Below are 8,137 nucleotides of genomic sequence, written 5' to 3' on the forward strand. Positions count from 1 at the left end.
TATGTACCTAATGACTTAAGGTATCTCCTCTTTAAGTCTTTAACTCTTTAAATCCACCAGAAAGGCCGATACAGCTGAGCCCTCTAATTCAGAATTGCCAAGAGATGGGGAGTTTAGATGGTAAGCTATCATCATCTGATGTTTTGACTTCTGTAATCATAAAGGTAAAAATTCCACCATCACAAAAAACATTAATTTTAATTGAAAAAAGGTATTCCAGTCCAGAAGAGCATCAATGGTTTCTTTAAAGTACCAATCTTTCCCTCATTTATATATAATGTTTTGAGAAGCAGCTCACATATGTTCTACACAAAGTAGAAAAAAAAGGGGGGGGGGGGCTCCTAATTTTTGTTAGGACGATGTTGGAAAATTCACAATACATCACTTAATAAGACATAGTCTGTTGAACAAACTTATCTCCTTGTAGATATCTGCTGTATTATTTGGGCTTGACCAATAGAATAGTCAAGTAAGTGACACTTCACCTAAAACAATGACTAAATGGAAAAATGATTTGGCATTTATGGGCACAGGTTCTTAAACCCACGTCTAAGGTGGCAGGATCCTTATTATAACTTGAGTGCGTGTCAGCAGCAAGAATTAAGGTATGGCACTGTGGGGCTCCCAGCTTCTTAAACTCTGACGGTTACAGCCGGACTAATTAGCCACTGTAGCCATAACTAGCACGAGTAACACAAACACTATTGCACTCTCTCAGTGACGTTTTAACTTGCTAAGCCATCAAAAACGTCAGTGCTCTCTGTCACATGCATAAATTCCATATCTGACCGACAACAGCTGCTTTCTCCCGACTATGTGCAATTTGTTAATATTTTTCAGCTTTAGCCACAAAGCTAATACCAACTTTAGCTAGCACTGTAAAAACAACATGCAGATGCATTACAGATTACTTTTCATATAGCATGCACTACAACAATTCTGTGAAAACGTACCCAACTAAAACAAATGTATTTAAATTACTTACCTTCTCACTATGCCTGACTCAGTGCCAAAGGTTGCATGTGGCTGAACAGTCTTCCAGAATCTGGCGGTCAATTGCGCTCTCCTTAAATTATGTTGTTGTCTTATTGGATAAGACTCTAGGTCTTATTATCCAATCATATTTAGTTGTTGTCTTTGAATATATTGCATCATTTCCGGTTGTGGTCAAACATGATTACAATGGTTTTAGTATTCTAATTTAGTCACTTTAAATCAATGCAAGAAAAATTAGTAGTCTTAGTATTGTTTATAATCAAGTAAATGGTACTTTATTTAATAATGTAAATAAGAGAAACATGAAAAGCTAGTGTAGCATTAACTAAATTCATTTGTGCAAATTCAAAAGCCTGCCAATTCCCATTTTTTCAGTGTACTGCTTGATGATGTGGTGCTTTTCTCCCCTGCATGTGTGTTAAATTTATTGTTTCTAACAGTCAGTAGTTCCTCAGTATTCTGCAAATCAATACACTGTAATTCAGCAACAAAGGCAAATGAAAAGCGTACCTGACAGGAACTTTGACCACTATTGAAGACTAAAAAGCACCCAACTTATCTATTAGACAACACTATATTGTAACACAGTTTTAGAGCCATCTCTCTTACTGAGATCTGGGAGCATGGTGAACATGGTGACATTCTTAAATGTAATAAGATGAGTATCAGTAAGAATTTCACCTGGAGGTAAAACAGTAATTTAAAAAAAGCTATGCAAAAGTATAAATTATATTTTATATTTGGATTCAGTCTTCTGCAGTCATCTGAGTTAAATGTAATTATTTTGATACTAAAAACCGTAGTTGAAGAGTTTATCCCTAAAACATTCAATTGTATGTATTCTGAGGAAATTCTGGGATAAAAGGAGATGATCTAAAGCCATTTTAAAGGCTGTCTGGGGTGATTTAGTGTCATTACTGAAGCTGGATCTATTACACTAAAGATAATGAAAGTCATAATAGCTTTTCACCGTGTGTGTGTGTTATCAATCGATCACTCTGTCATCTGGTTCGCTTTTTAAAGTGAATTGTCAGTGAAAGTGATGAAAAAGTGGACCAAGAACACATTTAAGTGGCAAGTGCAGGAGTCAATCAATCAGCTGAATATTCTTTTTAATTATACACTAACATTTTCCACAATTTTGAGTGTTTCATAAGATCTTAAGCAAACAAGAACATGACAGAAGGCTGTCTCACACAGCGTTTGGCTGCAAGTGTCCTGTCCCGATCATGCATTTACTAACAGGTCATCAGAATTAAAATGGCAATGTACAACTCCACTCTCCTGCAACACCTCATTTAGAGCAAAATTCTGTAAATGCGTACTTCTCCCAAGGCTGAGCATTCCCCTGACACCATGAAAAAATTCAGTCCCTAGTTCTTGAATTATCTGGATCTTTGACAGCTGGCAAATTACTTCAATTTAATTTGTATGACATGACATAAAATGCCCAGTGATACTGTATCTCTCAGTGGTCAAGAGTATTTAGAGAAATTCCTAAATCCATCGGCAGAATGATTCCAAAAATGAATGCCATCTAACTTGGGCCAAATCCCATCTTTAGTAAAACTTTCATACAATTCACCCCATATTTTGAGTGATTCAGGTAGAACAGCGGCCCCAACCCCCAGGCCACGGACAGTCAGTGAGTCGTTTGGTACAGGGCCGCGAGTGTTGAGGCTCGGGTGTGAAACTGATGGTTTTCAGGGTTTTTATTGGTTTGTAGCGTTATTTTTTTATCGTTTTTATCGTTAACTCGGTTTCCCTGGGTCTTTTCTCGTGGCAAGACAAAGTGAACAACCACATAACCTTGTAGGCAGACTCCACTAATGATAAAGCAAAGCAAATATAGACTTTGTAGCAGCCTTCCAGATCCACACATACTGTAAAACACTGGATACATTAGTTCTATTTGTAAGCACACATTTAGAATCAGAATCAGAAACTTTATTGTCATTGTCACAAGAACAACGAAATTAAGAATGGTCCCCGATCATTGCATCATCCCTAGCAATATCAAAATATAAATTTAGTTTACTTATGCATTCATACCAGTTCATTACCTTGTTTGATTTTTGACTAAGCGTTGTTTCTTTTACTTGCGTCTTACCTGCCATGATCCCTGGGAGTTGCAGGACAAAAGGTGGTGGCCAGGGTTTGAAGCCATTAAATACAAAGAGGGATAACTGGACCGCACCACCACTTCCTGCTAAAGGGGGAGAATGTGTATTTTCTTTAATTAAAAAAAAAAAAAGCTTTTGTATTTGATTGGATATTTGAGTTTAGGGTTCAGTGGTTTTGATTTTCTTCTTTGGTGTTTATTTTATTAACAAACTAGACTGTAATGCATCATTTTTGTGGTTTATGATTGTGTTTTGTTTCTGATCAGCCATTATCTATACCCTTCTTGTGTGTCGTTTCCTGTTTGGGTCAGTTATATTTGTTTGGGCAGTTGTTTGGTTTGTTAAGTTTGTAGTTCTTTGTCTGAGTTCAGTTTTGTTTCTTTGACCTCTTTTATAAGCTCAACATTTATTACTTTTGTAAATATAATTTTTGGGGGTTAAATAAATGAAAACTCTGACTCCTGCAGTTTACTTTTGTGTGTGTTTGTGTGTGTGTGTGGATTTGTTGTTGTTGTTGTTGTGCCTGTCCCGTTTGGATCTTTAGCCATCAGAATTATTGTCTGAAGGCCAAGAAAGATGCCAAGAGGATTTACTTTACCAAGTGGATCATCATGGCCTTGCCATATTGGTCCATTTGATTGACCTTTATTATAATTATGTATTTATTTGATTTGATTTTCGGTTGTTACAGACGGGACAGACATGACTGGGGGATAGCTAGCAGTAGATTCTAAATATTACATGTTCTTGTGCAGCACGCAAGATTGACAGCGCACAATGTGCTTTGAGGTAGCAGCCAAGAAAGGTGTAGTTTGTGTCTGTGAACACCTGTGTGCACACCTGTGTGGATCAGCACGCTTGAATTCCAAAGGATCTGCTAGGGAGTGTGGGGAGCCATAGCCCCATCCCCCAGGGCATGAAGCAGGTATGGAGGAGATCCAGATATCCAGAGGCCCCAGAGTACGAGGACCCGAGGAGACACAGACAAACAGGCGCATGCAGACACAAACGTGCATTCCCACCCCCATATACACAAACAAATACTCAGCACTCACCCAACATGGAGACAGACACAAATAGACACTATACACACATTCACACTCCCCAAACATACTCTATATCCCAGGTCCGGGTACTCCTGCCCCCAGACGGGCAAACTGTACCTGGACCCAGGAGATGTAAGCCTTCTCTCTTTGGTGGAGGAAAGAAGACCGCCTTCTTATTTGCAGTAGCAGGGAGGCCCCGCATCCCAGACCCCAATCTAACGGCCAGCACCTCCTCTCAGCCCCTCAGCCCCGACGGTTAATAGAACGGGGGTGAGTGAAGACCCCAAACCTCCCTCCGCCCGCTCATATGTAATGTTGCTGCGTGTTGTTCTGAAGTGCATTTAAAATACAGGAGGGCATGGTGCTTCCTGCCAGAGAGCAGCACAGCTCCTCCTTGTGTGTGTGTTTTTTAAGGCATCTTAACACATGTAAACACTGATGGACAGCATGTAAAAAAAAAAAACAGAAAAACAATCTCTATCTTTGTGAGCGCTTGTGCTGCAGAGTCGCTCACACATTTTAATACACAGGCAAAGTTTCATACATTCCATAAATGTTCCATTCGTACTGGTCAAGTCTTCTCCAAGGTTTTTGTCATAAATAGCACTGACATTTGGTTTTAAAAAGAGCTTTAATGTTTGAGTGAGGGCTAGTATTTAAATCTTAGTGCAGGCTGCATGGAAATTTAAACCTGACATTTTTTTTTAATCAAGCACTGATATTTTGGCAGATCCTCAGTTCTTCAGTTTACTGTACTTTCTGGAAAGTCACTTCAGAAAGTACAGCCATAAAGTCATAAACATATTCCATATCCTTTGCAGCTTTGAGACATCTGCCGTCAATGCAATATGTAAAGCAGTGTGTGTGTTGACAGCAGTGTGTTTTTCAGTTAAATTCTCCACAAAGCTGGTAAAAGGTTGTGACTGAACCTGCTTTTTATTGAAAATAAATAAAATGTTCTGTATGTAATTAAAAACATAAAGTCTTGGCTGTGTCACTGATACATTCTTTTATTTGTCTTTCAACACTGTCATATGTTTGATTCAAAGTGCTGGTGCCTTGGATTTGAAAATCTGATCCAATCCTTATGGTTTCCCATAGTGAGGTAGTTATTAAATAAACATGTTTACACTTTGCCTGACACGGGGTGCTATATTCAACAAATGTCTCTATGCCTCACCTGATTTAAGTCAATAAACTTGACCTGACTAATACAGCATCCTATCATTAGTGATAACTGATAACTTTGCACTCCACTTCCACTTCAAGTTCAATAAGGAAGATCTGTAATCACTCATCTGGCTGCTTTCCTTGGTTTTCAGCTGCTACGCTGTTCTTTACATCACTTCAACTTTCCCACGCTGTCAAACTCATGACTGACATCATTAAACTAATCCAATCATCTTCTTGCCCACCTACTATGAGTCAGTCAGCCTCCTCACTGTGTTCTTTAAATTTCAGTGTTTTTCCGCCGTTCTCCCTTTTAGTCTCTGATTCACTCTCCATCTCTCCATCACAGCTCCACCCAAGCCTCCATCTTCATCCATTCTTCCATGATGATTTTCAGACTCTAACCGCCAAATAATTGATCTCAATGAGTCAAGTTCTGTTCTTCTATATGATCTGTACTTATTTAAAATTCCACGTTTTGTGTTTTAAAAAGGTAAATGTAAAAACTAATATGGTGTATAGTGGTTTGCACACACACATGACAAAGATATACCATACCAACTCCACAATCATTCAGTCTTTTTTTTCCTTTCCTTTTCTTTTTTTTATCATCAGTGTCTGTAAATGAAATGGTTGCTGTGTGAAGCATTTCTGCATGACATTGATTTTTATTGGTGTTTTGCAAGGTTACCTGACTGTGACGAAGATAGACTAAAAGCTGTGAATAGGGCTGGGGAATGTATGTGGGCTTTAGATGATGATGAGATGAGATAGCCTTTATTTGTCAGTTGCAGGTCTTTTGCCCACAACCGAGATGACAGATCTTGCCGACCGTACATACAATACAAACATCACATTGGGGAGACAGGTCAGGCTAGGTAGCGAGGAAAAGAACATCGAAATGTGTAACACAAAAGGATAATACAGGAATGCACAGATAACAACACACCATAGCACAATAAACACAGACAAGCAACATGGGAAAGAGTTCCAGTGTGTACATCTGATCTGGGACCGCTGCAATCTTTCGACTGCGCCTCCAGCTGACCCGATGTCCACATCAGAGGGGAGGTAAGCGTTGGAGGTGGCGTTGGATCCGGGGTAGGGAGGGTGATGCGTCAGTGAGTGCTTATCAGCATCAGTATATGTATGTGTTTGTGTGTCCATAGTTCAGCTGTGACAGTGTCCTTCGCCCTGCCAGGCTAAGTAAACAGTCTTCCAGCCAACCCAGGTGGCCTTGTAGGGAATGGGAAGGAACAGACTCAACACAGTCGTTATCAGGGAGTTTTTGTTCAGCTCCAGCCTTGAGCTCCGGCCTTGAGCCCACAACTGGCGCTGAAGGGGTAGCCGCATTATGATGGTAATTTTTCTTTTGCAACAACTCATGAGAATTTCAAAGCTGTTCTTTAACACTCCGACACTGGTCTCTCAATCTCCCGTTGGAGAACCGCGAGCTTCCGCATGATGGTATCAAACTTGCACTCCGTGGTCTTGTCATTCCTTTGCTCAGAGAGCCGATTCTGAGAACTCACGACTGCAGTGAACTGTTCCACAATGTAATACAACTTTCGCTCAAAGGTATTCTGAGCAGGCCTCTCCTTGATGTAACCCAGTATAAGCTCAGAGGTGTTATTCTGAGTATTCACGGCAGCTGTAAGCGTCTCCAAGGTCTTAACCATGCTGCTTTCGATGAGCCCGTTCTAAGAAGTCGCGCCTCGTCCCATCGTTTCAATCCCAGCGGGCAGCCTTGGGGGGGTTTGAACAGCCGGTTCCGCTTTCTTAATTCTCCAATAAGCCAGGGCCAAGCCAGCTCCGATCAGCAAGAACCCTGTTATCATGGTTCCGAATAGGTAGATATCTTCAGCGTCCTCGATCGACAGTCCCGCCAGGCACACGACCCTCCATTTCTGCCACCCATCCATCGTGTATCCAGCGGAGAAAGTCCCTCCAGGGCACTCGGGCTCTCCCGAGCCCAGACTTCTCGTTGAGAAAAGGGTGTCAATAGCATTCAGAGACCAGTTGATCAAATCCATAATTCTCTTTAGGTTTTAGAAACAGACTGTGAGAGAGTGTTCCAGGGAAAGTAATACAAAAAAACACGAGACTAGACAAGGACATAAGAACTAAGCAGGGGAGATAAGGGAGAGGAGAGGAGAAAAAGTGCGTCCGCCTCCTCCGAGAGCCAAAAGTGCCTGAACATATCAGTGAATGTGTTGTATCAGATGGTCAGATGGAGAAAATTAAACTGTCATGTTCCTGGAGACGGCTACATGCCGGCACAATGCACACCTTGTTCATGTGCACTGCAGGCTGACATAAATGCAGTACAGTGGGGCAAAAAAGTATTTAGTCAGCCACCGATTGTGCAAGTTCCCCCACCTAAAATGATGACAGAGGTCAGTAATTTGCACCAGAGGTACACTTCAACTGTGAGAGACAGAATGTGAAAAAAAAATCCATGAATTCACATGGTAGGATTTGTAAAGAATTTATTCGTAAATCAGGGTGGAAAATAAGTATTTGGTCAATAACAAAAATACAACTCAATACTTTGTAACATAACCTTTGTTGGCAATAACAGAGGTCAAACGTTTACTATAGGTCTTTACCAGGTTTGCACACACAGTAGCTGGTATTTTGGCCCATTCCTCCATGCAGATCTTCTCGAGAGCAGTGATGTTTTGGGGCTGTCGCCGAGCAACACGGACTTTCAACTCCCGCCACAGATTTTCTATGGGGTTGAGGTCTGGAGACTGGCTAGGCCACTCCAGGACTTTCAAATGCTTCTTACGGAGCCACTCC

Source organism: Rhamphochromis sp. 'chilingali', assembly GCF_963969265.1.
Source record: "Rhamphochromis sp. 'chilingali' genome assembly, chromosome: 9".
NCBI classification, from domain to species: domain Eukaryota; kingdom Metazoa; phylum Chordata; class Actinopteri; order Cichliformes; family Cichlidae; genus Rhamphochromis; species Rhamphochromis sp. 'chilingali'.